Source organism: Lissotriton helveticus, chromosome 10 (assembly GCF_964261635.1).
Source record: "Lissotriton helveticus chromosome 10, aLisHel1.1, whole genome shotgun sequence".
Taxonomy (NCBI): Eukaryota; Metazoa; Chordata; class Amphibia; order Caudata; family Salamandridae; genus Lissotriton; species Lissotriton helveticus.
In genome coordinates, this window is record NC_136071.1 from 1124418039 (window position 1) to 1124433304 (window position 15266).

A 15266-nucleotide genomic window follows, 5' to 3' on the forward strand; every position below is an offset into this window, starting at 1 on the left:
CCTCACTCAGGACTCTTTTCTGGAGATACTTCCCAAAGTGAAGTCGGGGTCTCCTGCGGACGTCTGCCCGGCACGAGTCCTGCAGCAAATTTACTCCGGCTGCCCTGACCCCCCCCATCGCCTTCCTCAACAGCTCTCTGGCACAGGGCGTAGTGCCCTCTGTGCTAAAGGCAGCTACAATAGTGCCCATCCTGAAAAAACTTGGTGCGGACCCTTCCATCCCGGCCAATTATCGCCCCATCTCCCTGTTACCCTTTCTGGGCAAAGTGATGGAACGCCACGTCACTGCGGCACTCAGCGCCCATGTTGAGGCAAATGGAGGACTGGCATCCCGCCAAGCCGGGTTCCGTCCCAGGCATTCGACCGAATCAGTCGTGGTCGCAGTCTTAGACAAACTCAGAAGGGGCATGGATGAGAACAAACACCAGGCACTGGTCCTCCTTAATCTTTCCGCCGCCTTTGACACGGTGGACCACACCATCTTACTTACCCGTGTCAAGGCGGCCGGTATCGGGGGATCAGCTCTGGTCTGGCTCTCCTCCTTTCTGAGGGAACGCACTCAGGCGGTTCGGCTAGGCAACTTCACGGCCACTCCTCTCCCTGTCACTTGCGGTGTCCCCCAGGGTTCCTCTCTCTCCCCTTTGCTTTTCAATCTCTATATCTTTCCTCTCATTTTCGCACTCCAGCAGCTGGAGGTCACCGTCTATAATTACGCGGACGACCTCCAGCTCATCTTTGATCTGTCCCCTTCTCCTCTCTCTGTCTCTAACTTCCAGTCAACTATGACATTCATCAGGGACTGGATGAACCACAACCACCTTAAGTTGAACCCGGATAAAACCGAGCTGGTTCTCACTGGTGGTTCATCCAGCCCCTGGAACTCTCTCTTTTGGCCCCCCTCTCTCGGCCCCGTACCTACCCCTTCCACCTCGGTCAAAACACTCGGTGTCAAAATAAACAACCAGCTCACTCTCCATTCACAAATCAGTTCCGTGGTATCCTCTTGTTTCCTCACTCTCCGCACTATCCGCACTGTTTCCCGTTTCTTTTCCCCCCAGGCACTTAAGATCATCATGGCCGCACTAGTGATATCGCGACTGGACTACGCAAACGCTCTTTATCATGGTATCCCCGCGTACAGTTTGCATAGACTCCAGATTATCCAGAACCAGGCAGCCCGGCTGGTGTATGGCCTTCCTCGTTATCACCATTCCACCCCCCTTCTCAGGGAGCTTCACTGGCTCCCTGTAAAAGAACGCTCTCTTTTTAAGATCGGATGCATGGCCTTCCAGGCCCGCCAGGGCACTGCCCCCGCTTTTATCTCTTCATTAATCAATCCGTATGTACCTGCAAGAGAACTTCGGTCCTCCTCCAAGTCCCTTCTTCAGACCCCTCGCTTCACACGCAAAAAGTGGGGCGGGGCCAGCTTCTCCACCCTGGCTCCAACTTTCTGGAACTCACTCCCTGACCATCTCCGCTCTGCCACTCAGTACCTCCCCTTTCGTAGAGATCTGAAAACGTTCCTCTTCAGTCATGCCTTCCCCTCTTAAACTCTCTTAATATCTCCTCTTATCCTTTCTCCTGGTCTCTCTCCCTCAGTTGCCAATCCCCCTAGCGCCAAGAAACCGCAAGGTGTACGCCGCGCTCTAGAAATATTTTAAATTAGAATTAGAATTAGAAGCAGAGGTTTTCCATATGACCAGTTCTTGTCCAATGAACATTGTTAGACCTGTCAGCCCTTTGGGTGGTCCCTCCTAATTATTTATTTATTTTGATTCCCTTTTTGCCTAGTAAATCCTTTTTTTTTTGTCCACTATATTTTTGGTGTTGCTCTTAGGTCTCTGGGCGCCTCAGTATTACTTATGACTAATACAGCGCAGGTGCTCTCGTATAATGGAGGGAGAATAAGGAGACACAAAATGGAGGCCTGTTAACTGTCATAATTTTACCTCAGAACCCTTTGCCATAGGAATACAAAGGGAAAGCTCTAGGACCTTCCAGCTAGTTCTAGCGACCAGAGCCCAGACTATAAAAGGACAGAACCAGGGCGGCCATTTTAAGTGACTAGAGAGCTTGAGTTGAACCTGGTGAGGAGTGAGGCGATATCGTGGGGAGGAAGGCGCACTGAGTGGGGTTAGATCGTCCCATGGGCTGGCTGCTCTTCTTTATTGACGTGACCCCCTACCTGTTGACTAAACCCTGCCATCGTTATATTACCACTAGCTCCTTAAACCCTTTTAGTGCTCCTGGTAAAACGTCCCTGAGCTACTTCTGGAGAGCGGTAGGTAGCTGGACTGGGAACCCAGAGGCGGGAGCGTCTGATTCTAAAGAGACACCAAGAACGGCAGTATTATCAGCCTTTTTCCTAACACCGCCTGTAGCGTTCTATCCAGCAGTGCTGTGAGCCCCTACTTCACCAGCCCGGGGCCCAGACTGTTGCGGGAACGCTGAGGGAGGAAAGCGGAGATTTGGCCCTTCAAGCGGGAAGCGGAGCTCTCCGTGGGGGGCCCTGGTGCGCCGTGCAGAAGGCCCTCTGTTGCCAGCCGTCAACCCCTCCTTCGCGGGAGTGTCCCTGTCCCGGATTCCTCCCGCTGTGGTAGGAAAGCAGAAGCCGGCAGGCGCAGTTGAGGGACGGAGGAAGCTGATCGAACTCCTCCGGCAAGATCGCGGCGACGTCGGAGGAGGAGGGGAGAAGCTGGAGGAGGCCGGGCGTGGGCGGAGTCTTTCACGTGTGGAGCCTTCCCCTGTCAGAGGAATGCGGAAGCGCTGACAAACGCCCACAAAGGCCGACAGAGTGAAGAGCGTCTGGATTCAGCCTCGATCAGGAAGGCAAGCCGAGCCAGCCGGGAGCGGAGCCTTCCCCTGTCAGAGGGAACAGATCGGGCACTGACTGAGAACTGAATGACAGAACTGCATAAATAAAGTAAGCTGGGAATCTAGTCTGGCGGGTGGAGAAGATCGTGTTTAGGCCTTAATCGGTGGCAGTGATAATGGCCTAGGAAGTGACACACAGGCTTTGGATACCTCAAACCTGACAAACTGCGCCACAGACAGTGAACCCTAATTACTTGACTTGCCTATTCCAGTAACTTCCTTGCCTGAGTAGAATCGCCCTGTGAGGGAGAGATGTCTGAATATAGGTTATAGTTACCAGTTACTGGAAGTCAGGGTAACTGGGCTGACTCTGGGTTAAGAAAGGACTGTTTGAGGGTAATATTTTTATGCAGATCGTTCAGGGCTTAGAAGTGTTACTGTGATATCCTGTCAATCCAATGTGGTCATAGAGAGAACTAAATGGCTACATGAAATGATTAAATAACCTGCCGGTTTCCATTTAGATATCCAGCTGCTTGAACCAATTTACAAGTGTAACATTAGTGGAACTGTTTGCTGAACACCTGTAACTTCCTGCTTGTAATGACATTGAGTCCTCAAGGGTAATATACGGTCTTGCTTCATCATAAGGAAGCATTATTCTTGCTGTTCACCTTATTTAAACTGTGAAATAATCGCTGAAAGGTTAAGGTGCAAAGGTTATTGCTGAGCTCCTTTCATCTTGGGGAAAAAGGTATTATTTAATGCAATGTGAAGCTCTATGGATGCCAATAATAAGATGTGGAGATACTTACTGTGTTAAAGTTATACACTGCTAAAGGACAAAGACAATCTAAAGATTTTTATAAAGCAATCCATATTTTTCTAACCTGGTGTGGTGTCGTTTTTGAGTGGAAGTACGCTGGGCTACTGTATTGGGTGTGACGCAAGTGCAACATATCGTCTTAGAGTTAGGCCTTACCACTTGAGCCAAGCTACCCTAGGTGGACTGGTAACCCCTGGTCCAACAAACATCCTCTACTGGGGAGCCTTCTTTCAGTCCCTATCATTGGTGTTGACTCGTTCTGCTCAGCCTGCTGGAGCATCCAGGGGATAGGGGTGGATAGAGCCTTGGTGGGAGTGGGCACTTTGATACCTAAACAGGAAATTGCTCACATTTGCATCTCTGTGACTTCACCCTGGACTGCAGTGTGGTGCAGGCCAATGGACTTGTATGCGGAGATGGAAGAGCCGATATACAGAGCTCGTGGCTGCTGCCCACACAAACAAGAGATAATGTGGAAAGTGGTGGAATAACAGTGGACTGGACTGAAAGACACCGTGTCAATGTTAACAGTCTTTGTCTTGCAATAATGTGTGTCTTACATCGCTGTCATGTTTAAATTGCATATTATAAAAATCAATAAAATGTGGTTTATAAAAAAGGTCTGCAACCTGATCATACACTACACATTCTTTAAAAGGTCCAGATTCCACCTACTCCTGTGAGGCCAAAGGAAGCCAACATTTGGAGCAGGAGTTCACACCTCAAGCTCCTCTCAAGTTTTTAAAGGGTGACTAGAGGAAGCTCTAGTGAGGACGTAGCTCAGACTCTAGCTAGTCTTGCACCCTGTGCAAGCAAGGGTGAGAGACAAAGCACTTGGTAGGTTGCTGCCCTAACAGAGCAGGAGCAAGTTTCCTTCAATCTCCTCTGTTTGGTCTATTTTTGCTCTACCGCTTCCCTCCCCATTAACTGTGCTCACACCTCTTTCCAGAGGCCTTTGATCTAAAACAATATAAGCCAATAGGTGTAATTCCCTTCCCTTGACAGCTCCTCTCTGAGGGGCAGCGCAAGCCACCAGAGTGTGTTGATTGAGTCAACTAGGTACTGCAGCTCAAGTGTGCTTCGGGTGAGCAGAAACTTGGCCTGCTTTGTTCATCCAAGAATTCTGGCCTTGGGGCCTGTAGGCTAGTCGCAATGTCTCAGGCTTGTCTTCTGAATATAGGGCATTTAGTCCGTTCCTGCGGACCCTTCCTATTGAGAAGATATGAGCCCCAATCTGCCTTCATTGCCATTAGAAGATTAAAGGATGCTGATTCCTCTCATCCAGCAAAAATCAAACTACCCCAACCACTTTTAGGCTGGTCGCTATATCTTGAGCTATTTCGGGTCTGGATTTGATGTTGGGGACAATACTAGCTAAGATGCAGACACACTCCTAATCTATAACCCCAGTAAAGTCACCTGCAACCAATGAAACACCAGGGATTTTCTAACAGTAAAGTGCCCAGGGAAGAGAGGAAGGTGGCTGACACTGGTGGTAGGGCTTATAATGTTATGCAAGTGAAAGTGCACCTCTCAATGTTCTTACAGATGGCTTTCGGTCCGCAAAGGAGATTTAGCTGATGAAGCGTCAGGGCTCAGGGTGGTGTCTATGAGAATAGGTGATAAAGATTCCTGATGTTGGGCATCCAACCCATACAACCATCCAACCCGTAGGAACTAGTTTTAAGGGGCTCCTCTAAGGTGGGTAAGATGGTCCGTGTAGGGTGAAAAGGAGGACCATGTTATGTTAATGTTAGAGGTAAGGCTCTTAGTTTTAGGTCTGATGAGCAAATGAAATCTAATAGGCCCAGAGTAGTGGTTTACCTGGGGTTTTTCCTGGTAGATGGCAGGGGGGGACGTGCCGTCATTGCAGAAGAATTTCGACTTTAGGTAAGGACTCTAGTTAAAAAGGGGTTGGACCCAAGTTTTAGTTGCGGGAGGAGTCAGGAAATTGGTGGCTGCAATAGGGAAAATGGTTTTGATATATTGAGGTTAAAGCCAAAATGCTAACCAAGAGAGCTTCATGGAATAGAGAGCTGGGAGGAGGGAGAGACTTTGATAGATCCTTTCTAGTAGAGCTCCCTTTGAGGAAAACTGGCTAACCACACCTTTCCCTGACCATCCACCATTCGTCCCTTAGAGGGCTCAAGGGACTCCTCAGTAAGAGAGTAAGTCCCTAATTACTATGTCGGGTGGACCTGAGTCCTCCCAACACCATTTCAGTGTGGGAACTGATTGACCCTAGGTCAGAGATACCGAACACCGTATTATAATGCAACCGAAACTCCTATTACTCTATGGGGGCTTGTGCTGCGGGCGGTTTCCGCCCACAGTCCAAGCTCCTATAGAGGAATGGGAGTTTGTGTAAATCACTGCACCGTGTGGCAGGCACCTCAGTGCAGGGCCAAATGGAGGCCGTATGAAGAAGGTGGGCCTCCCTAGGGGCACACAAAGTCGCTTTCCGACAGGCTTTCCATACCAGAAAGCCCAACATGGAAAGCCTGTCGGAAACCGACATCATAATCCCGATGGCAGAAACACCGTCTGCACCGGATATGGTGGGTTTCTGTGAAGCCAGCCGGAAAGACCGGCCGGCTTGAATTCCAACTGCCGTAATCCTAATGCGCTGGTCGGAATTCAAGCCTAGGATGTCGGTCAGAAACCCTCCGACCATCATCTTAATAAGGCCCTATGTGGGATCAAGGACTAGCGCAAAGTAACTTCCACTAACCTGAGACTTTAGGAGGGGAGCAAACCACACAGCTTGAACAGGACACTTTCTTTATGAAGCAATAAGGAAAAAAATAGAGACTTTGGGAAAACAAATGTAACCTACCACTATGATATAACAAAGGGGGACTGGAAGTTCAAGATCGGAGGCTATAAAAATCTGACATTATATGGGGCTTGTACAAATGCTTAAACCCTTTGTCTCTCTAATCTCCACTGTGGACTTGGAATAATTGGCGCACAATTGGATCATAGGTCCGCCATCTTCCGCCATTGGCCGTCTTGTCATGCCCTTTCCAACTATATCTACCAGTTAGAGAGCGCATCATCTGTCTTTTCAATTTATATGCAATGGTTGCCTTTTTTACATGTAACATTTTCATTTCATGCATATGACCACTATGTTTAGGCAAGAGCCTGTTTAATTTTTCCTTCTATTTATTTTTGGGGCATATGTTTGCAATAAAAAATAATAATAAAAAAAATCCATTGAGTCCGCTTGCTAAGACTAGACCTATTGGTTTTGCCAATGCTTGTAAGACTTTATTATCAATGTGTAGAGATTCAGAAAGCAAGGAAACATGAAGGGGAAGGGTGGTCTTTTACTCGGGAAGATGAGCCATGGATTTGGGCCCCTGTACCATTGAGCCAGTAGTATTTGTCCAGTAAGTAAAGGATAAAGATAGAGAGCAGGTAGTCATGGTATTGTGGAGGACGATGGGCCATCATGAATAGCAGGTAGATCAGAAGGGGGGCTTGAAATAAAGGTGGTGGAGCTGAGGTTGTGAAGAATAGTCAGGAGGTAAAATAGGGAAGAGGAGGCCCACTTGGGATGGATCTTTAGCGTGGATTAAGTTTGCTAAAGTTGTTTCAAATATTCATTTACCTTACATAGGACATGAGCCAGGTAGCAGCAATGTCTGTATGGTCAGAAAAAACGTATTGATGTGACCTTCCATACACTGAAGGTGTGTCTTATCTCAAGGTTTCACCCCTCTGCATGTCTGATCTCAAGGCGTCCTCCATTTGCATATCTGATCTCAAAGTTTCGCTCATTTCCTTTTGCTAAATGGCCGCAGACTAGACTAAAATGGGTCTGTGGGCATGGGGAAACCCTTATAATTTTACACCCCAAAATATTACCTCAACAGCGCACCCATGAGTGGATTTATCTGAGACAGTGTTACACCTGAAATTCATGAGGCAATGTGTCCTTGAGCTAAAGCACCTTACAGCATATCAAAATAAGTCTAGAAGGCTTCACTTTGTTGCTTACTGATTTTTTTTTATACCTTATTGAAAGTTCAAGTAGATTAACACCATGAGGGAATAAACCATCATCAGTAATGTAAATGAAGATTTGCAAGGAAGTAAAATTAAGAAAATGTGTCCCAAGTAGCGAGCATCAATCCAACCCTGCTTTCCCCAGTGGAGTAGATGGTTCTCACAGAGAAAAGAAGAGTAGATAACAGATCCCGGGAAAAAGGTATACTTGAATGCAAAAACTAACAATAAGGGAAAGAAAACAAAACTCTTATCCATTGACCACTGGTTCATTCTTTTCAGCAGTGTGGAAGCACTGCATCTCTTAGTGACTTTTGTGATTTCTTTAGGATGGGCACTCCTGTCTTCCCCATGTGACAAGAACCCTGAAAAATACACATTACTATATCCATGTTAGAATGTTTTCTTCGAGAATATTGAGAACAACGTCAATGGCAATAAACAAACATGACTCTGCTTGACTGTGTGCTGTAGAAATAATGAACAGTGAATATGCAGGGGAAGACATCCATTTTGAACAAGATGGCGTATTTTTCAAGGTTCTTCCGCTAGCTCACTGCACTGCACTCATTCACAATGGTTGGCCGTTGTTCTTGTAACTAATTTGTCCTACCATCCTCGGATAACATCTGCTTAGAGTTTCTGAATCAATATTCATTTAGGCAAGCTAGAGCTTAGATGGTGAGGCAATATGATGTGTTATAGAACTGTGGTCTGATTTGCTAACAGTATTATTCTTCTGCATGTTTGGGGCCTAGTTAACCTAAGCCAGAAAAACTCACTTTAACAAGACATAGCAAATTCATTTGAAATGCAATAGCACCGTGTCAGTGTGTACATGTAAACATACAATGATCCCACAGTCTACACATTGTTAATAATGCACAAAAATATAAACTGCACAAAAACACTAACACAGGGAGGACCCTGATTAAGATGAGCTGCCCCTTCCTGGTCTAGAAACTCACATGGCGCTCCACTCAAGTTTTACTCTGACGATGACTGGAACTAGAACGGGGTCACCCGTGAGTACGTGTGACTAGCAGATTTCGAAGTGGCATTAAACGGTAACACGTTTGTCAAGGGATGCAAGTGGGACAGCAGCCAGAGTGAGAATGTATTTATAGACACAGGAGCGCAGACAGTGGGAGGCAGTTCCAGACTAAAGGACATACATTTGAAAGAATACAACACTGCAGTCTGTTGTAGGTTGCTTGGGTACTGCACATGTATGATGTTGCAGCTGGTGTTGGGGAAAAGTGGTGGGATGAGGGAGGGGAGGGACATAACAAAAAACAAAATAAAAAAACACTTACCTGAATTCCACCGCATCCCTGCATCCAATGCTAACGCTGCTCTCACAAAATGATATTTGCGCTCCCAGAAGACTGGGAGCCCCTGACTGCTGTCTCTAACCCGGCAACGCAGCTCGGGTTGGAGAGCGCTTCAGTGCGCATGTGTGTTTGGCTATCCTGAGACCAGGGGCGGCCTTAGGCATGTGCAAGCTGTGCACCTGCACAGGGCCACCAAACCCCAGGGGCCGCCACGCCAATATATATCCTTAATATAATAATCCTCTGAGGATGGATACATATTTGCGTGGTGGCCCCTGGCAGGGATTTGGCGGCCTCTGGCTCTGTTCCACTTCCAAACACCCTGACCCCTTTCCCCCCCCGCCCGCTTCACTGCCCTCCACGCTCCGCCCCGCCAGGACCCCCTCTTCCAGGGCCCCCTACCTGCGCTCCCTGCCCAGGGCCACCATGAGCCTAGAGCTGCCCCTGCTGAGGCGGCCGGCCAAACAGTCATGTGGTCTGATAACAGCGCACCTACCACTCTTCCTGTGCCTGTCATTCCCCTGCCCTGCCCCCAAGACTCCACCGCATGGAGAAAAATAAAACAATAATAAACTTGCTTTCTTTTTTAAGTTTTGCACCTGCCGCTGGCAGTGGGAGCAACACTCCTCCGCCATAGCAGAGGAGCCGCCACTGTATGTACAATATGAAAGGACTTTTATGGGACAGTCCAAGCTGCAAAGCAACGGAGTGTTGTACAAAGGGAAGCACTAGCGGCCGCTGGAGGGCAGCACCTGCAGCAAGTGCTGCACCGGTTCAAGGAAAGGTATCATGATACTGGTGTTGCAGGCACTTCACCTAAATTCCACCAACTGCTGTACTTAGGAAGCAGGCCGCTATCACATTGGGTTTCCTTTCTGAGCATCTCTTAAAACACCTTCTGGTGGCAGCAGTGTTCCGGTATTTAAAGTCTTTGTAGCATGGGTTGGGTTTTACAAGGAGTGTTATAACACATTTGCACTGAGATTCTCCCATTTGCATTTGAAAGGCTATCTCTGTCCTCTCACCCACTCAGCTGTTTCACCCTTGGTTGTCTGAAAGAACAAAAAGCAGACAGTCACATTTTATTTTGCATTTCACCATTTTGCCAAGTGGCACTATGTCATATAACGATTTCTGACATTCCTGGTTTTTCATCCAACATCTTCGTTCATTATGGGGCTAGTAATTTTGCTTTTAACACCGTCATTATGAGCTCAAAACCTCAGCATGCAAGGTGCAGTTGGCTAAAATACCAGAATTGTTGAAGGTGGTATACATGAAATGGAGCCATTGTTAGCTGTGTTTTCAAATTTTATGAAGTAGTCTAGTTAATTTAAAAAACTGCTTGTTTCACAAGTGAAACTAAAAGTAAACCCTACTCACATATTTTGTGAGGGTTCACTTGGGTGTGACCAAGATGGTGGGGATTGCATGGCCCAATTCCTTCACACCACCTACTGCCCCAAAGCTGGACACCTAGTAGACCAGGGTAGTATGAAAGAGTTGTCACCAATACTAGAGGGCACCAGGACACCCCCAGTGGCATCGGTGAGTGGCGACTCGAGCAGTAGTGGAAGTGGCCCGATACCTCATTAGCAACCCTTTCGAGATTGCTGGGAGGTGGTGTGTAGACAGTTCTGTCCGTGGGTGAGGCTATGGTGTCTGTCACTTGTGTGTGGCCCGAAGTGGGCGTTGCAGCAAACCTATGACCAGACTAATACGGGGCAGCAGGACTTGGCACCCTCACACAGAGGCACCATTTTAAGCTAAGAGGGGTCCAATGGCAGACTTCATTCGGAGGGCCAAGGGCCCAGCAGACGTTATAGAACCTCAGCCATGGGGGCTGAGGAAATATCCCTATGATATCCTGGGTCAATCCGCTTTGCAAACTGGGACCTCTTCAGCACTTGATATTCAGTGGTAGCAATAACAAGCAGTCCAAGGCTTCTCACTGAGGTTATGTGACGGCGTGCAAATTCAGAACTGAACAATCACCCAGCAGTGCAAAACTGAAGATCCAACCCAGTGCTCCACTTTATGAAATGAAAGTACTTTCTTGCATGCACTCATAATAGAGTACTATGCAGAAAATACTAAGATAGATATTCTGTCAGTGATCACAAGTAATGTGATTAATACAGAGGAGAAAGAGAGAACTGCTACAGATGGCATAGAGATCAGTGGAACCTGCCATATCTTATTCAGGAGGTTGGAACTGATGTAGAACTGAGGAGCTACTAGAGTTAGTTCCACCAGGGGGCGTGGGGGCTTTAGTTTGATATTGTTATGAATGTTTTTAATTGGAAAATATGTTTTGAAACAGAAACACCAATAAAAAAAGATTGAAACTAGGTCAAGCATTGGTAATGCAATTTGTGTGCCTATTGTGTGACAGAAAATTTGATACTGAGCTTCAGAACACAACAAAGTTACAGCATGGGGCAGAAGCATATCCCTACCTAAAACAAAGACTAAGTGTAAAGGAGAGGTGGCAGTGGCAGGAGGAGCATTTCAAGGTTCTCTCACACATATAGAGCAAGGGAAACACAGGCAACAAACTCACAAAAGAGAGACGGGGAAGCTTTAAAGGACTGCAGCACACTTTCTGGCATCAACTAACCACTCTGGCAATGGTGCCATATTAGCTGCTTGTAGAGACTGTCTGACACCCCCTGCTGACGACAGCCTAGGATTCCACCTAGGATTCTCTTCTCCTTTAAGATCCCCTGCTTTTCATCCTCTTGCCTCTTATTAAATGCATGATCCTCACAGTTCTCTATTTGACCTACTGTCCTGTCCCTCTTCTCACATTCACACGCCCATCCTCTGGTACCATGTTCTCCATCCTTCTCATTTCTCTCCACACACACACGACTCTTCCTTACTTTGATCTCACTGTTGTATCACATACACTCCTCTATAACATCTTCCTTTAACAAATCTTTTAGTCTCATTTCGTCTCACACCTTTCTCTCAAAGATCCTCTTTTCTCTCTCACACACTCCTCTTGCCACTCCATTCTCAATCACACTCCCTTTCTAACCCTCACCTTTCAATGAAATGCTCCTGTCACAAAGATACAGGCACACCCCACCTTCCCTCTTTCAAATCCTCCTTTCCCTCGCAAACCCCACTTACTTCCACTTCTCACACATTTACCAACCATTACACTGAGCCTTCTCTTGCACATATCCCTCTATTTCCCAACTCTTGGTTCTCAGAAGCTCTTTCACTTTTTCTCTCTCTCCCATACACAATGGTGAGTGTGTCTTTATGTTGCAAATATTCAGTGAGAATGTTGAACAATACTTTTTGAAAACGACACAGGTGAAAACAAAACTGTGTTTCACAGTTAGCCAATATCGACGATTGAAGACTTAAATCAATGCAATGATGATTTCAATACAAAACATCAATATTGTGGCCATTTACAAATTGCTGGAATTTGGATTGATTCTTTGGTTTTCCACCTATAGAGAGGTAGCCAAAACCTAGTATGTGATTGTTAATTGCAGCAGCCCAGCCACAGCCTAAGTAACTATGTTGTACACAGGCACGGAGGTGTTTACCTCTTTGACAAGGATGATTGGCCGCGCTTCAGGCGCTGTGCAATCCATGCCTTGGTGCTGCACCTGTTCAAAATATTGAGTGTTGCCAATGAAGCTAGGAGATTAAATGCTGGGAGAAGGGGATTGCTGGACGTAGGTAGGGGGCATGAATGTGGAGGAAATGGTCACCGGACTGTGGGGTCGGTGGAGGAGAGATGGAGGTGGTGGGTGAAAAAGGAGCTGTAGAAGCGCTTTCAGACTATGCTAGATAGGAGGTTTCAAGGTGTTAGTGCTTTCTTTTATGCATTGTTCGGGTCCATAGAGCGCTATTTGATGAATCTCAATTTAAAACTGAGGCTGTTCAACAAATCAATACATTTAAATAACATTTGAAGCGCATTAGGCTGCACAATGAAGCAAGAAAATGGTTAAGGTTTCAAATATTAAAAAGTTAAAAGTTTACAAAGGGTAAAATCATCAAGTTAGCATCAATTAAAATATGAGTGTGTTAATTACTATGAAGTTCAATTCCAATAAAAGTTATAAAAGAAAGAGGACGAAGTAGCACAGAGTCTCTTCAAACGGAAAGGTTTAAAACGTCAATTCTTGCCCTAAATCTCCCACTCTGCTCTAAACTGCATTGGAAAACAGACAGGGCACTTCATAAACTACAATCTACTCCGCACTGGCTTCCATCACAAAATTCTAACATTTGCTACACCTACACGCAGTTCACATGAAAAGGATCCAATCAGGTTAAAGGGAAATTACACAATTGCAGGCTCATTAGCTTTTCAGGATCCTCCACAATACAACTTTTTTCCGCATCCTTCAAACTTACATAATCTACAACAAAATGAGATACATGGACCAGCCTGTGCTCTGCAGGTGTTTTCATAACTATGAAACCAATTATAACATCCCATGATTATCACAGTGAAAAGAAAACATTTCACATGGGAAACAAAGCAAAATAACATTGCTTTTGATGATTGGGAATCTAGCTTCTTCTAGAAATAACATGTACACGTGTCGCAAAGCAAGATGGCACCCATAGCCATTTTATAATTCAGGCCTTACATTAGCTATGGGGAGAGGAGTTGGCCTAACGGTTAGGGTGGTCGACCTTGAATCTGGGGAACTGGGTGGTCGACCTTGAATCTGGGGAACTGGGTTCGAGTCTTGGCAATGACACTTAACATCCTGTGATTCTGGGCAAATCACTCTCAGCTAGATGCATCAAGCAAAATACTGTTCCGGTATTTATGCATTTGGGATGCATCATCCCAAATGCATAAATCGCTATTTGCGATTGCATTTAAGGAATCTCAAATTGAGATTCCTTAAATGCAATGCATGAATGTAAAATAGCTAGCGATTTCGCTGATAGGGGTCGCTATTTACCGTGAAATCAAACTTCATGGTAAATAGCGAAAACTGTGAAAAATGCACTAAAGTGCATCTTTCAAAGTTGTATGTTACACACACACATGTCCCATAGGAATCAATGAGATGTCATTCCTTATTGGCGAATCGCACTCTGCGAGTCGCAGATAACGGAATATTTAGGAGTTGCTAATATTTTAGCAAATCCAACATGCATCTGATTTTGCGAGTCCCTAAATGCGAATCCTTAAACTTCGCAATTGAAGTTTTGCAAAATCGAACGTTGATGCATCTAGCAGTTTATCTCCGCGTGCCTAACAAAAAAATGAATGTGTCCTCATGGAATGCAACTGGGCTATGTAAAGCGCTCTGATATCTGATTTGGGTCATGTTCGCGCTACATAAAATTCTGTAAAAATAAAAATGGCCAATCTAAGCATGCATAAAACACAATTAAAACACTTGCGTTTAGGTGTTAATGTTGAATTGATGTGAAACGTTTAATATGAAGAACAACACTTCACATGTTACAGGTGTTGCTTAGAGAGTAGGTCTTGAGATGTTTCCTGAAATGGAGGAGGGGTGGAACCTGGCTCATTTCAATTACAAAACTGTATCACATCAGTGGCAACTGAAAAAGAAATAGCATTTCATATGCAGGTGGCGCTTCATTTTCCTCTAGAAAGAACTGGTTCTGCCGAGCTCTGACTCACCGAGCCCTACATTCATGCTCATGTGAAAGACGGATACCATACAGTGCCCGGCTCCATAAGTCTCCCTCTGGCCTAGTTCTGCTTAACCGTGTTAAGACACAACTCATGAAAAATGCAAGGAACCTTTATGGAAACATACTGTATTTACCCCGAGAAGCAGGAGGAGTGGTGAGAAGAACGGAAGAGACAGGAGCATCTGTTCTGGGCATTAATGTTTGATGAAACACTCTGTGGTGCTACATAATGCAGTCTAGCATTGAGGGCACCCGTTGTGGGACATGCGTTCATCCTGCTGTCTGGCCCTGGGTGTGAGTGTGGTGTTACTGCTGCTGTCGGGCCCTGGGTGTGAGTGTGGCATTACTGCTGCTGTCTGGCCCTGGGTGTGAGTGTGGCGTTACTGCTGCTGTCGGGCCCTGGGTGTGAGTGTGGTGTTACTGCTGCTGTCTGGCCCTGGGTGTGAGTGTGGTGTTACTGCTGCTGTCTGGCCCTGGGTGTGAGTGTGGTGTTACTGCTGCTGTCTGGCCCTGGGTGTGAGTGTGGTGTTACTACCGCTGTCTGGCCCTGGGTGTGAGTGTGGTGTTACTGCTGCTGTCGGGCCCTGGGTGTGAGTGTGGTGTTACTGCTGCTGTCG

General features: G+C 46.3%; 1 long non-coding RNA gene across 1 annotated transcript in view; it reads left to right on the forward strand.

Moving 5' to 3' along the window:
* The first annotated feature begins 2049 nt into the window (after window positions 1-2049).
* LOC144784849 (uncharacterized) overlaps window positions 2050-15266 on the forward strand; it is a 68982-nt gene continuing 55765 nt past the window's right edge. Inside the window, exon 1 of the long non-coding RNA XR_013601708.1 lies at window positions 2050-2923. This is a non-coding gene — a long non-coding RNA (uncharacterized LOC144784849). The remainder of the gene's footprint in view (window positions 2924-15266) is intronic.